This window comes from Dendrobates tinctorius, unplaced genomic scaffold (genome assembly GCF_039654945.1).
Source record: "Dendrobates tinctorius isolate UK_male_01 unplaced genomic scaffold, ASM3965494v1 ptg000016l, whole genome shotgun sequence".
In the NCBI taxonomy this organism is placed as follows: domain Eukaryota; kingdom Metazoa; phylum Chordata; class Amphibia; order Anura; family Dendrobatidae; genus Dendrobates; species Dendrobates tinctorius.
The window spans coordinates 11,647,893-11,664,474 of record NW_027361684.1 but is presented as its reverse complement, the minus strand read 5'-3'; the positions used below and the strand labels follow the sequence as shown (position 1 = coordinate 11,664,474).

At 41.2% G+C, this 16,582-nt stretch overlaps 1 pseudogene; it reads left to right on the top strand.

Annotated features, from left to right (window-relative positions):
• The window catches only part of LOC141080337 (serine/threonine-protein kinase TAO1-B-like), a 94,843-nt pseudogene extending 79,163 nt beyond the window's left edge, over positions 1-15,680 (top strand).
• The last annotated feature ends 902 nt before the right edge of the window (positions 15,681-16,582 follow it).

The following is a 16,582-nucleotide window of genomic DNA, read 5'->3' as shown; positions in this document are numbered from 1 at the left end:
ACATCTGATTAGCTTGTATTGAGTATAGGCCGAGTTTACCAGTAAAGCAGGAACAAAACATGCACTACTACTATAGCAGACTAATTCTAGGTGTAGCACAAGTATTTTTCTACCTGTGGTAACTTACCCTGACAGTCCTCTTTAGATTTGCAGGTTATTTTGCCTATATTTTACATTGCTATGCCTCTCTGTATATAAACACGGTTTTCCTACAATTATATAGTTACAATTCCTACCGCCAGAGGAGCAATTATAACTACTGCTGTAATGACTGTGGTTTTCCTTTTTGGATTGCACAGATATGATGTGACGTATATAATTTACCTTTTCTTGCAGCTACGCCTGGATGAGGCTCAGGAAGCAGAGTGCCAGGTTCTGAAGATGCAGCTGCAGCAAGAACTGGAGCTACTAAATGCCAGAGTAAGATTAAGATGCAAGCGGAGGCCCAACATGAGCGAGAGTTACGTGAACTGGAACAAAGGGTTTCCCTCCGTAGAGCCCTTCTCGAGCAGAAAGTAAGTCATTTAATGATGCTGACCTTTGTAAATACTTTGTGCTATACTAATGCAGTGAGTACGGTATGTTGTTTTTATTATTATTATGTTTGTTTGTTTGTTTCACAATGTTACATATTGTCAGGCCAACTTCACAGGTTGCAGATTTGCATGCATAAATCTGCATTGCAATACAATACAGCCAAGTAGAAAAGATTCATCAACTCAGCTCTTAACATTGCGGGTATTTATACTTGTATTACGGATATGCGCCAGATTCTATTACTCATACAGTGCAAAAAAAATCTGCAACAAACATGCAACATGTGAACTTAGCCTGAGATCAAAATACGTCCTTCATATCGGGATTTCGGTCAGCATTTTGCTTCACTATTTCTTATCCATTACTAAGAAATTGAACCTACAGAAAGGAAACCTAATTGAAAGGTTGTTCCTCTTCTTGTATTGAACCTGCTCCCAGTCTTGGCTTACGTGCTGACTAGAATACTGCTGTTATTGTGGCCTCAGGCTCTTGTCAGTCTATTGACTGGCTTCTGCCATAAGGCTATGTACTCACGTATGCAGGAAAAAAGCACATTTTTTTGCGCGATTTTTGTGCGTTTTTTATAGGAGCAGCCTCCTGCTCATAGAATATAGTTAGAAATGCGGATTTTTCCACGAAATTAATGAACATGCTGCGTTTTTTACCGCGATTGGTTTTTTTCTTGGAAAAAACGTATCAATGTGCACAAAAAGTGCAGAATTCATTAAAAAGAATGGGATACTTCTTGTAAGCGTTTTTGTCAGTAAAAACACTTAAACGTGAAAAAAACGCTTACATGGGTACACAGCCTTACAGCGGAAGATCCTAGATCTATGCTTCAACAGTTTCTAGGAGATCATGGCAGGCACCCCTGACATTAATGTGATGCGCTCAGGGCTGTGGAGTTGGTAAGCCAAACCTTCGACTCGGACTCCTCAATTGTCCTGACTCTATGACTTCGACTCACTGGTAACTACTGAGCATGTACATAAAGTGCAGCACAGATTCATCTCCTCTACGACCCCACAGAACTGGTCACTACTGAGCATGTGCATAAAGTGCAGCACAGATTCATCTCCTCTACATCTCCCCAGCACTGGTCACTACTGAGCATGGACATAAAGTGCAGCACAGATTCATCTCATCTACATCTCCCCAGCACTGGTCACCACTGAGCATGTGCATAAAGTGCAGCACAGATTCATCTCATCTACGACCCCACAGCACTGGTCACTACTGAGCATGTGCATAAAGTGCAGCACAGATTCATCTCCTCTACATCTCCCCAGCACTGGTCACTACTGAGCATATGCATAAAGTGCAGCACAGATTCATCTCCTCTACGACCCCACAGCACTGGTCACTACTGAGCATGTGCATAAAGTGCAGCACAGATTCATCTCATCTACATCTTCCCAGCACTGGTCACCACTGAGCATGTACATAAAGTGCAGCACAGATTCATCTCATCTACATCTCTCCAGCACTGGTCACTACTGAGCATGTACATAAAGTGCAGCACAGATTCATCTCATCTATGACCCCACAGCACTAGTCACTACTGATCATGTACATAAAGTGCAGCACAGATTCATCTCATCTACATCTCCCCAGCACTGGTCACCACTGATCATGTACATAAAGTGCAGCACAGATTCATCTCATCTATGACCCCACAGCACTGGTCACTACTGAGCATGTGCATAAAGTACAGCACAGATTCATCTCATCTACATCTCCCCAGCACTGGTCACCACTGAGCATGTACATAAAGTGCAGCACAGATTCATCTCATCTATGACCCCACAGCACTAGTCACTACTGATCATGTACATAAAGTGCAGCACAGATTCATCTAAACTAAAAGCCGAGATCAGGAACAGAACAGACGTTTATAGGACGTTTCATAACTTCCCAAATTTTTATGAAAAAATTTACATCACACCCTGCATTGTACCAATTTATTATGTATTTTAGGATTCGGTGTCGGTCCACTTTATACTGACTCCACCAAAAAGGACCTCGACTCTCCGACTCCCAACTCCACAGCCCTGGATGTGGTACATTGGAGTTTGTGTGAAGTTTTGGTAGCATTTCATTGCACTATGTATGCGATCAATAATACTAAGCAAAACGAACAATGGATACCCTTACCACAAGTGTGCATATTACTATGCAGGGCTTTATAAAACACCATCTCTGTTAACCTCACCGCTTACAGAGATATAAAATGGCATAACCAAGCCTCAATATTTTGGTTTTACTTCCTAGATGGGAGGAGGAGGGAGGCTCCTGTTGCAGATAGTTGTCTCTCAGACTAACTATTGAGGTGGCTGACTGGGGAAATGACTGCACTCCTAAAACGCACAGAAGATTTCTATATAATTTTCTCAGTATTTAGCTACATTCACATATCAGTGTGTCACATCCTATTGCTGTCGGTTTTTGTTTCTCGGACGGCACACGGATCCATAGAGTTTTGTTGGGCTATACACACATCAGTTTTAAAAACTGGTCGATCACTCTTGTCCTTTAGACTCTGAGCATGTCCTATTATCATCCATTTTGTGGATTAGATTCTTCCAATAAAGTCTACAGGGATCTGCATACAACATATGAAATATGGAAGACAGACTTTGTACTTTTTGAGTTTCATCAGTTTTTAACTGATCTAGTAAGAGTCAATGGATAAGAATAAGTTTAGATAGTCTACCTGCTTGAGTGAAAAAGATGAGCAAAAAATGTAAGAAATTAAAATGACACTTGAGAAAAAAAAATTAGTTTCAATTTGTTTGGATGGATACGCATGGATGTGTGACAGTAGTATTGTTTGCAATATTATCATTTTTCTGAACAATTGATGTGTATGTCTTGGTCTTCCTGTCGTATAAATCTTTAAGGTGTCTGTGTGCTACCTCTAGATAATTTTTTTTTTGTTTTCTTTTTTTTTTTTCAGATTGAGGAGGAAATGCTGGCTCTTCAGAATGAGAGAACAGAGCGAATACGGAGTCTTTTGGAGCGCCAAGCCCGGGAAATTGAAGCTTTTGACTCTGAAAGCATGAGGCTAGGGTTTAGTAACATGATACTTTCTAATCTCTCCCCCGAGGCGTTCAGCCACAGCTACCCGGGAGCTTCTGGCTGGTCCCACAATCCCACTGGAGGCCCTGGACCTCATTGGGGACACCCCATGGGAGGCCCGCCACAAGCCTGGGGACACCCAATGCAAGGTGGGCCCCAACCATGGGGTCATCCATCAGGGTCTGTAGGTGTCTCACGTGGCAGTACAATGGGGGTCCGCAACAGCCCCCAGGCTCTGAGGCGGACAGCTTCTGGGGGACGAACAGAGCAGGGAATGAGCAGGAGCACAAGTGTTACTTCACAGATATCCAATGGTTCACACATGTCTTATACATAACTGCAAGAAAAAGAAAACTAAACGGCCATTCCTTTTGATCATTCAACACAAACTGCCTACAGATGTCCTCACAGCAGCTTTCTCAATGGTACTGAGCAGCTGCCAAAATAAGGCTTCCTACACATGCTGTATTTTAATCCGTTTGTACAGGGTTACTTGTGTGTGTAATCTACAGTATGATTGCATTGGTTGCTGGGTTTTTTTGTTTTTATTTTATAATCAGGGACATGTTTGAAGGAAAGGAAAAGCAAAGTAAAGCATATGGGTTGTGCTGAAAGTGGGCATCGTTTTACCTCCCAGACTGCGTCGAGTCACCTGAGAAATACATCTGCACTCGGAGCATTCCCCGACTCTCCGTATTCATCACTACACTCCGGCCGGGCTTCTCCCGCTGAAGAGATAAGTGAATCTTCCTCTCTCCAGGGAGTGATCTGTTTTTTTTTACATAATGTGTCAAAAGATTGCAAGGAGCATAGCAGTTATTACTTTTAGGTTTCCTTAACATTTCTTTTTTTTTTTTTTCTTTTATAAAGTGTCAAATTAGTTTTTAACTAGGCCAAAAAATGTTTAATCTGTTGCTGCTTCTAGGGTATTTTAAAATCTGATTTTTACAGCACTTGCTTACTGATGGCATATCCATTCTTCTGCGGAGACTGTGCGCTCTTTACATCATTCACATTCTGCTACCTTGCACTGGTCTCATGCGTCTCTGTGCTGTATATCGTAATGTGCAGTCGGTCCGGTTTGCTGTGATATGGCACTTGTGCCCGCAGAGGAATAATTTCTGTCTGTAGTTATAGGCCGCTCTATCTTACTTGGTATAATAACATCAGCCATGTTTGCTTCTAGTTTACTCAGCATTTTTTGGTGGCAGCGGTCCCCTAATAGGTGTCAAAGTATCATCAGACCTGAACAGTTCAGGAAGCATGTGACCCGATGTAGCAGAACATGTTGCATATCCTGCTGTGGCCACAGTAATTTTTTTTTTTTCTCTTATCACTTTATGCCATAGTTATATCAGACATACTGCTGAGGAACAACATCCATGCCGCCATGTTAGCAGCTAGCTGTATGTTATTGGTGCCATGCCTCCTGTTCAGCTGTATGTGAGCCAAGTGTGTGTAGTTTTTTTTTTTTTTTTATATATTATATTTTCTGTTTAATTTTATCTATTCAGGTGCTATCATTGGTGGCAGTGGTATTGATGTAGTCCTGCTGATCTTTGAGAGTATGTAGTAGTAGCATAAGGTTGGCCATTCACAGTATCTGATGATTTCCTCCTTATGGCAGATGTCGAGAGAAGGATCAAGCATGTTGGATTTCAACATGCCCGATTTTTTTTTTTTTTTTTTTTTTTTTTTTCTAGTGGGCTGTAATCTGTCAGCAGATTGTCTGTCAACAGCTTACCCCCGTTTCCTGATTGAGAACACTTGCAGCTATGCTGAGTGTTGCTATGTATTGGGAGGAATATCTGTCGGCTAAACATCTTTCTGAAGTGTATGGCCACCATTGGGTAGACAGTACAGAAAGTGAAAAGAGGTTCAGTGTGTAGATAAGGTATGTTAGATGGGCTGTGAGAGGACGAGCATGTAACATGCATTCTCCTTAATGTATTCTTTCTTTTCTCTTTCCTTCCTTTCTCTTCTTTAGTTTTACTTTCTTTCCTTTCTTTCTCCCCAAAAATGACTGACCCTGAACCCTGAAGTGTAAACAAACTCTTTTCCGGGTCCTGATGTGTAATGTTCCTAGGTATGACTCGCTATTTCCATGTTACACATAACACACTTAAGTATTTTAGCTTTTCCATGTTCCTTCTACGAGCCGGATATAGGAGATATCAAAGTTCAGAACGTGTTGTTCTATTTTAATTTAATGTTTTGTATTCTCGCCTCGAAACCCAAGCATTTATCACACGATAGATCATTTTAATATTAAGTGTGTAATTTGTTATATTGGGAAAATGAGTTCATATTGCTCACATGCAAAGTGAAATATTAACTGTCCTCTCCTGACAAGCTTTTTAGTAAATACTTCTCCGTGAAAGGGCAATGCTAAATCTTCTTTTTGCGTAATGGAGGCTTGCCATTCCTCAGTTATTACTCATAGAGAATTGGCCATTCTGACACTTGTTTTATGCGGGAAACAAGTCACTATAGTACTTAATGGTGGACATCGCCTTGTTACAATGGCAGACACCTGTCCTAGAATATTAGGAACGGTGCTTGTGAGCATGTGCAGTGGGAAGCTTCGCCTCTGTGACCTGAAGACGACCTATACCATGCACGGTCGAGTGTCTCCAGGTCACAGCAGCGGAGCTTCCCACTGCACATGCTCACAAGCACCAGTCCTGTAAACCTACTAGGAGACGGCTGTCTAACAAGATAGCGGACATTTTACTGTACTAAAGTGATTTGATGATTAAAGATATTTTTAGAAATACATTGACATATTTATTTTTTTTTAATCCCATACTAAAAAATCATCTACAGAAAATTTGTTTGTGTAATCTTACTTAATTTTTTTTTTTTAAAAATTATCCTATTTTATTATTTTAAAAGAATTTAATGAAATCTATCCCGAACAGTTGGAAGTTTCATCTGATGCGCTTTTGACACTTGTGAGGGAAATGACCTTCTCAAAACACTTTGTTTTAGCTGAAAGTCTAGGCCTTTGTACTTTAGACCTTAACGTTAACATGGTAAATATTTAGTGACTAGAAATTCAGAGGGCTGGCGTAAGCTAGTCACTGTGTACGTAGATGTGCGAGCTTGTACAAGGGTAAATTACCCATCACATGGGTTCTCGCTACTGGGGTGAGAGTGACAACAAAGGTCCTTACATCGCAGACCACCAAACCTAGGGTTCATTCTCATTATAAATACTTTGTCGTCACAGACACTTTCCTTCCCATCTTGCGTTTTGATCATTTAAAGGACAATCTTTAACAATTCATGTTCTCTTTTTCTCTTTTCTGGCAAAATGATAGAGGTGCTGGCTGTCTGCCACCACCAATCTATGTGTTATCTGCTGACTCCACATAATTGGAATATCCCTTTAATATAAAGCAAATTCTGAACTTTTTTTTTTAAACTCTTTGCACTACATTTTTTATCAGACATTAAAAACTTTTAAGCGCTTTCGTTTGTTGGCAGCCCCTTGTGTAGATCCAGCGATAACACTAAATGACTTGATCGTCTCTCTTAAAAATAATTGGTATTATTATGTAGAATTCTTACTTAAATAGCAATAGCACCTCTCGCCCTGCAGGACCTGGCATGTCTGTACATAACGTGACACCCCATTGAGCTGCTGTAAATTCCCCCATCAGAGTACACCTAGCACCCGGACTCTCTGTAACCAAGTCCTGATCAGAGAACCTCTCTAGCAAAAAATCAACATTTATAACTGGGTTTGTGGGTAGATTTGGAATTGATCTTGTTGCAGAATAATTTGCAAGTAACCAGAAAAAGTGGGACACGTAGGAGATCACTAGGTTTACAGGCTATTTATTCTGAAATGTTCCGATCCTTCCCAGTATTCCTGTCCTGGCAGCAATTAATGACCGCATTAGTTAGTATTATTTTAACTACACCTTTTTTCTTTCTAAAAAATTTTGGAGCATATCCGTGCAGTTGGCTATATGCATTACTATATCATGGTCTGTTGCGATCAACAGTGGTTTTGGCCTCTGCTATCTCCTGGCCTTCCCATACATGTGCTTGTTCGATTCGGTCAAGCATGTATTTGTTTTCAAAGGGGAGAAGGGAGTAAGTCAGTGCCTGATTCTTCCGGTGGTGATTAATCTCTCATGGAAATTAACATGTCTGGTCAAGAGGCCCCCCCCCCAGGCATATTAAATGGTCGCCTTGTGCCCCTAAAAATATGTGGGTTCTGCCAACATTAATCTAATGTGTACGTGGAGCTTGTAAATGATAGTCCTAAAAAATAGTATGTGTGCGAGTACAAGAAGTGGGAGAATTAACTGGCAGAGCTGCGGTCGATCGGCCAGGTAAGAAATCTGTGACCGTCGAAAGGGATGCCATCGAATCTTTTTACCTACCGGCATTCACGGCTCTTCTTTTGATTAGCTGGGGTGGTGTGATGTCATGTGTGCATCAGTCCTGCTAATCCAAAAAAAAACTGTGGATGCCAGGCGGTAAGGTGGTTCAAAGAGCTCCCGTCAAGCAGTCATAGATTACTTGTCCTTGGCTCATGGACCAGAGTCTTGCAAATCGACTCTCCCATCTCTAGAGTGGACCTTACAATGATCTTGACTCGAACCACCTCAGCCTCCCGGACAGCTAACATTTTGCACATTGAATTTAAATACCATAAGTGTCTTTGGACACTGAGCACTTCAGTTTGATATGGTAGTCAGCTCATTGCCTACATTCAAGATTATTAATGCGGACATATTAAATTAATCTTGCCCTTTTCCTACCCTTCACCTATTTTCCCAGATTAGTAGTATGTATTATAAATTGCACATTTATTAGATTTTTACTTGATTTTATTTTAAGGCTTTCACAATGTTTTATTTATTTCAGTGTAGCAAGAAATTACCAAAAAAGTTCCCATCTTTTCATTCTTATTTGAACTTCAGGGGGTCCCCTCCAAACTGTTTGTGCCTTCAACAAAATCTCATGACTTAGAAAGTCATATAAAAAACACAGAACTTGAGAAATCGGAATGTGTTGTACGATTTTTTTTTTTTATCTTAAACCTTTAGCTGCCAAACAATATTAGGTTGCATTAATGCATTACCACAGGCCACTCTTTTACACCTTAGACTTTTCCGCTTGCTATTGATTTCACCCAGTAAAAAAAACAGATTTGTCCACTTTGTAAAATTATGGCCCGTGTGAATCCACACACAGATGCCTAGATAGTTACACAAAGGGTTTTTATGTATTCACTTGCTTGCTCCTAATGAGCTTTTTAGTTGATAATTTTTATGGTTTTAGGCTGTGTGCCCACGTTGCGTTTTTGTAAGCGTTTCCGCAGCATTTGTGCCGGCTCAGACGCTGCAGAAATGCTTACAAGATGCTTCTAATTCATTTGCATGCTATTTTGGCTTTTTGTGCCAATGCATGCGTTTTTAACCGCTCAGGAATCGCTTAGCGGCTAAAAACGCAGCATGCACATTATTTTCTGCATAGCTGAGCGTTTTTAGCCATCCCCAATGTTCCCAGAAATCGCGTGTGAAGAAACGTGCGTCTTTTTCCGCGCGTTTTCTGGGAAAGGGGATCCTTTTCCTGAGCGTTTAAAAACACTAGCGTGGGCACATAGCCTATTACTTTGCTTTTTTTTGATTTGCTGCTTTTTATTGACTGGGAGTGTGCTTTGCAAAAAGCTTTGTTACATCCAACATTCTCGGGGCAAAATATGTATCTTCTATTGGTCAATAAAGGTGTTGTCCACTTTTCACCCAAAAATACTGTCAGAGCTGAGGAGTAGAAGAGTGAGATGGAGAATAGGGCTGGCTTAGCTATTGGAATAAGCAGCCAGCCAGCTCCATTTTATATAGTAAACTGGCAACACCTATCTGTGCTGAGCACAGAGCCAAAAGTGTGTTTTGAACACATCTAAGGGTATGTGCCGACGATCCGGAAGTGGCATCACTTTGGACGCAGAGCATGTTCGCTGCTTCCGAAGCGCTACCGTCAGTTGAACGCAGGTGAATCCACATGTGTTCACTGTACCATGCAGATTCACTACATCCAATACATGGTATGGGTGAGATATCTCTTGACATGCTGCAGTCTAGAGACGCGCTGCATGTCCATCTCCATGGGTTATCTGCAGGCGTCTGTGGACGCATAGTAGACATGGGATTTCTTGAAGTCTCATCCACTATGCTGTAACATCCGGACGCTGCACAAGTATGCTGCGTCCAACCTGCAACATTTACTGGTCGTCTGCACATACCCCAACGGAATTGGACAACTGAAATAAAATGCCATTTTGACGTATACTTGTACCATGTGTGCTGAATGTTTTAGCAATTCTCATACGCTGTCATTCTAAAATGCTTTTTGGAGCAGGATGATTGACTTTACATCAGTGTCGTGGAAGGTTAACATCTCCCGTGATTGACTATATACCTGAGGTCAAGGGGGAAACCTACACTGCAGCCTGTCTGTGGTCAGAAAAGGGCAATGGGTGCAGAATTTTGGAAATGCAGAACCCTAAGTGAAGATGCTCTTCCTACTCTGGTTCTACAATGACCATTTTGCCTTATGATTATGCTTTAGAGAATTGTAAATATTCATACGTGTGATACTTGTATAGTCAAGAGTTGATTTTACTTGTACAATATATTGGTTGTCAGGGAATTTCGGAATTTTTTTGGTCTTCCCAGTGAAGAAAATTTGATTAAAAATACTTGTATGGATTTTACCTCTTCCATTGGGGAAACTCTTTTGGAGTGTTAATTTTTGTAGCTCAATTTCCTTTTATTTCTCTAGTAATGATGGTTGCCATTGTAGAGATGAAACAGTGTGTGAACCTTGAGGATCTTGGTGCTTCCTTCCATATTGTGGACTCTTTCCACCAAATTCGTGTAATGACATCAATATTAGTTACATTGAGCGACTTTCGCGCTGTGGTGTAGTCACCACTGTTTTCCTTTTTGGCTCGTTGAAGCAGCATTTATAGGCATACATGAAGGAAGATCGGACTGTGAATCTTATACTGTGCACATTCTGTCATTGGAAACCACAATGAGAAATCCCGCTGCAGGGGGTAGAAAGAAATCATTTGCCAACCGCCAAAATGAGTCCTACCACCAGACGGCATTGCACGATATTATGCTACCTTTGGATGATGTGCCAATTTAGATCCAGCCTGTGCTTCCAAATGTGTTCCGGGTTGGAGGGATGATTAGATTGAATGCAGTTTTTGCAATGACTCGGCTTGTTGATGATGATGATAATGCACTTTTTAATTCTCTAGTTTGACAGGAGTTAGTACTTGCATTCAAAACTAGGAACCAAGCCATGTGTGAAAATATATGGACATCTTGCATTGAGTAGACACCGTTGTATGCGTTGATGGAGTGCGCACATGTGAATGTTTGTGAAGCAAATTGAGAAACATTCCTGTTCTCTTCATGCCATTCGGCACTTGCCAACCTCGTACGGGCGGTCAGGTTTATTGCAAGGCCAAGTAATCGATTCGCGTGGGATACATACTGCTCCCTTCTATCTTGTTCCTTTTCATCTAGCTGCCATAATGTATGATTTTTAAATTCTTGTGCTCCTGATGAAGTACCATTCCTAGTGCATCTTATCTGAAAATTATTTTTAAATTGTGCAAGTCCACTCTTAATCCTCCTGGAAATGTATGAGTAAACGGGAAAATGATAGTGATCGTTGCTCCTGTCAATGAGAAATTGTCCCTACAAGGACTGACGCTGTCTTAAAGTATCAATATGCAGGGCAAATTCCAGGAGGAATTAAATAGGGACATTGCAATGTTGAATCTGGAAAAAAAAAGTGCTTCATTTCATGGGAAATGCAAGTGACCACTCCTTTCTAACACCTACTCTTAAAGGGGTATTTTCATCTCCAAGATCCTATTCCAGTATGTAGTAGGTGTAATAATAGCAAATACCTCCAATTAGAAATGGAGAGTAGAAATGAGCGACTTTGCCTATTTTAGGGTCGAGTCGGGTTTCATGAAACCCGACTTTCTCAAAAGTCGAGTTGAACGAAATCGGCCGACTATCGGGAAAAGTCAGAGGTCCGACTGAAACACGAAACCCAATGCAAGTCTCTCTCTCTATCCCCGGACGCTGCACATGCCATCTCGTTGCCCACCGTGTACGTCCTTGCTCATTGGCTGAAAAAAAGTCACGTGCAACCATTCTGGGAAATCCGACTTTGGCGCTTGTTTTGCCGACCGCATGGCCGACTTCACGCTGTGGTCTGGTTTCGGTCGGCAAAACCCAACTTTGGTATAAGTCAGCGACTTATGAATCTGGCCGACCTGTTTCGCTCAACTCTAATGGAGAGTAGTTGTTCTGATTCACTATGTCACTTACCCTATCTGCAGACATTGCAGTAGCTTAAATATCCATGGTTACGACCACTCCTTGTGATCGTTAACTAGTTGCTAGTGGTCGTAACCATGGATTCCTAAGCTACTGCAATGCCCTGCACATGGGATAAGTAATATAGCTTATCTGGAGAACTATACTACATTTCTAATTGGAGGTATTTGCTAATATTATTATTATACCTACTACATATTGGGATAGGATCTTAGAGATGGGAATACCCCTTGAAGAATGTTGGCTGTCCATTAGCTAGCGAGGACTGCAGACTAGCGAGTATGACGTGCTGTGATGATTAGGAGACTAATGCGAAAATGAGGGTTTATGAGACGTGGATTGTATTTGAAAGGCCTTTTTTATACTTGTTTTTAGTACCACACTTTTTTCTTTTTCCTTTTTTTTTTTTTTTTCTTGTCTATCACCAGTTTCGCAGCGGGGACTGATTCTTCCTGCTAATTTGAGAAAGGTGATAGGGCAGCAAAGACACTGGTGTAAATAATCTACATTAAAAAATATTTAGTGCATATTACACAAAGATATATTGACTTAATAAATTGTAAATGCTAGAGCATTTTATTAACACTTAGGTTGCTAAACAAAAAAAAAGTTCTATTTATGAGATCCCAGCGCCCATTTCAGCCAGCCGATGAACTAAAAGAAAATTAGAAAAAAAAAACAAATGATTGAAGGGCTTGTCAAGTCTGTGCTGTGTTACCAAGCTTATGAAGAGTTTCTATTAAAAGCTGAGGTGGGGAAAGGGTAGGTTTGTGTATATTGTACATTTTCTAATAGCTTGCTTGTATTGTGTAGGGCAACATAAAGGTTGGCTGAGAGGACTTAGGACTCCGACTTGTCTAACAATTCTATTAACACAAATTTTAACACTCTACTGAATGAAACCTCCGTCAGACACCTTTTTATATCCTTCACGTGATCTTGAGTAATTATATCCAGACGGCTGGCAGATGTTTGGGGCATACATTGCAGCAAGCTTCTGATGCACTCACTAAAGCGCCAGGACCATATCATCGTCGTCATCGTACTAGATGAAGAAAAATCCTCTTTACTACTCTACACTTTGAGAATTCAAATGCAACTACTGCTAGGTTCCCTGGTCCCAAATGTGCCAATCGTAGTCATTGCTGACCACCGTACGCCTTCATTGGGTTACACTGAACCTGTTGCCATATTTGTGCTGCCCGAACCACTGGCAGAATGAATGCGACAACAGATGTATTATTGCAGCCATGTTTGTTTTACTCTGAAATATCGCAACATTTCAGAGTTGGAAGTTTTAAAAGCCGTCTAGGGACCAGGCGCCCTGCTGCCCTAAAAAGATCACTTAATCCATGAATGTGTGTGTATACGGAAAAGCCTGTCAGTCTGGGGGTAGGAATGGAAGGGACCAGCCTCGAACCAGTCATCAAAGACAACCCAGTCCCCAGACAGCTTTTTATAATGTTTTTTTCTGAATCACTGCAGTGTTTGAGCGTAAAACATACATGGCTGCAATAACGCAGCTAATGTCCTATTCATTCTATCCAAAGTTCAGGCAGCATGAATCGACTGGTTCTGCTTAAACAAACCAGAAGGTTCTGATATTCTCGGGGTCGAGCCTAAGAATTGGAAAGAATATGTAACAACTTTTCCTTATGTTTCAATCATCTCTGGGTTTTCACTGTCATAATTTTGGAAAATCTTGCCAAAAAAAGAAATTGGCTAGCCTTAGAGATTAGCAAAATATTCACCATCAAGATACATTGGAGGAATCAATTTGCCAAGGTTAAGATTTCTACTTTCTGAATGTAATTGATTCTACCAAATCTGGTGGACATTGAAGAAAACGTCTCACTGAATGATAGCAAGCCGTTCCCCTTTAATTTTTAGTAGCTCAACGCCATCTTTTTTTTTTTTTTGTTGGGCACACAGTAACGTGTCCCATGGGCGCTGCTCCTTTAGCCTTGCACCACTTTGCAATGTATACCCGATCCCTCTGTCAGCAGCCTAGTGAAGAGCCAACCACTGAATTGTATTCTGTTGGTCATGATACTGATATCTTGTTACGTTTCCGGCTCCCGGCATGTTTCTGAATTTTTATTTGCACATTTATTTGTAGTTACAAGAATATATATTTTTTAAGCTGAAATCTTTCTTCACTTTACTCTGTACACTCCCACTGTTTGCAACATCTGGATAACGGAAAATAGACACAAATATTGTTTCCCCTTCCCCCGTACTTTAGTGAAGACACATGGCGGAGAATGTCTTTAATTTAGGGAGATTCTGAATGCACACCCGCAGATACCTGGGCACGATGCTGCCAAGAGAAGCCTTACAGGCATTTATAAAACAGACTTTCACAAAAGTGCTAAATTCCTGAGATTGTTACCTCTTTACAGTGCGCAGTAGCTGTGGCTTGCTCGGTATACAGATTGTAGTCATACTTGCCATCCAGCGCTTGGGCACATGCCGGTGCTTTATTTTTTTCCCGCAGTCATAACTACATTTTAGTAAATATTGGATCTGTTGTAAGACACTAGAACACTGGCTTGTGTACCACGTCACAGCCATTGTTGAGGCTGGTGATCTCAGTGGGGCAGAGAGTTTGATGTATTGGCATGCAGGTATATTCAGCCCACACAGTTACATATGGTTGAGCGCTGGTGCCATGTACCCACTGGGCATTGTACAAAGCCTTATCAATTAATTCTCACTGCACTTACGTCTGTAGGGTAAGCGGTGATTTTTCAGCAGTTAGCAATTGAAGATCCTGTATCTGTATATAGAGATGATTAGCCGTCACCACTGGATGCTGTGTAGAACAAGAATGGAAGATGCCACATAGGACTGGGGGTGCATTGTATACAATATCCAGCCTGGGTTTTAACCTCACAACTTGAGCTTGCTCACTGCATGATTCACTTTGCCCCTCGATAATCCGAATCCTCGATGCCGTGCCTTATTGCCTCTCTGCATAGCAAAAAGTTCTATCAAGGCCACGATTGTAACCACCAGTCATGTCACCAGAGTTTCCCTTCAGGGTATAAATACAGTTCTATTTTTCTATTTTCCAATATGGTGTAAGCCAATCCGTTGGCACCGCTAAGGTTGTTGCATGCGGGTAGCACTTTAGCCTTCGGAGTTCCCTTCATGTGCGAGCAGAGATGCCCCCTGCTGAGTCACTCATGTTTTAGCACTGCTTTTTAAATTCTTTTATACATTGTCATTTTATCAGTATGAATAGAATGGATTTATATGCATCCCCTCATAAGAATATTGTTTTGTTTTTTTTATTTGTTTTGTTTTTCATTAGTTGTAGCTTCCTATAAGAGATCAGCACAAATCTCACACACATTTGCATATTTTATGGTCTAAGTTCCTGCGGGTGTGCATTTTCTCTGCAGTGTAGTGTTCCCACACTGCTGCCTCTTGGGGTCTTGTACAGTGAGGTCTCTTGTACAGTGTAATGTCAGTATTCTGGTATTCCTCTGGTTTCACAATATATTATATAACCTGTATTAATTGTATAGATTGTGCATTTAAAGCTGTTACCAAGTTTGTCAGAAAAGGAGAGAGATTAAATCCTATGTAATATTTTGTTTGTAATTATCCTTTGTATCATAGCAAAGGAAATGTTTAAAAAATCAACTGTAATAAAGTAATTTTAGTACACATTGAGTGTGGTTCTTTGCTACATTTGGGCGTTTCTTTCTACGATTCAGTATAAGCAGGCAGTAGAGTGGCTAAATGTATAGAGCAAGTACAGTTGTGCTCAAAAGAATTTTTGCCGCCTTGACCTTTTTTCAGAGAATATGAATAACACCAGAACTTTTTCACCACTCACGGTTAGTGGTTGGGCGAAGCCATTTATTGTCACTACCATGTTTTTTGCTTTTTAAATCGTAATGACTGCCCAAAATAACATCCAAAAAGCAAAAATTCTGCTGGGGTATGTAAACTTTTGAGCACAAGTGTATGTGTTTAAATAACACCTGTAACAGGTGTCATAGATACCTCTGCAGACATTTACGCTTTAAACAACAACAAAAAAAGGTCTGGTCTCTTCCTGCGCTCAGGTAAACGCGCTCACCAGAAAAGGAGAGCCTTTCCTTTGCTGCCTGACACAGCGATACTAGCCCTGGCCCCTTCTCGGCGCTCCTGTTTTATATTGTGCATGGAAGACCGGGACAAGTTGCATTGAAAAAGGGGATGTGTCATGTAGGAAGGGAGGAACTCTGGCCAATTAAAACTTCCCCATCAGACTGATGAGAGCTCACTGGACTGGCTGGTGTCTGTCCTGCACAGTGTGCCCCAATGCTGAGTGTTGATATACTGAGGGATCCTGAAGGCACAGCACATGAACAGAAGATTGGAGGATGCACAGCGCTTACAATGTGCTGTTTATCTTCCACTGTCCTCTTCTTACTACAGGAACCTCAGCATCTTTGGGTCAAAGAGAAGAGGGGGGGGCTCACGGCACGGGACAGCGGACAATACAGAACCAGTCAGCTGTTCTGTCTGCTGTGTCCTCTCAACAGATCTCTGCAGCTTTTTGTTAGCCGCTCTCATCTTCA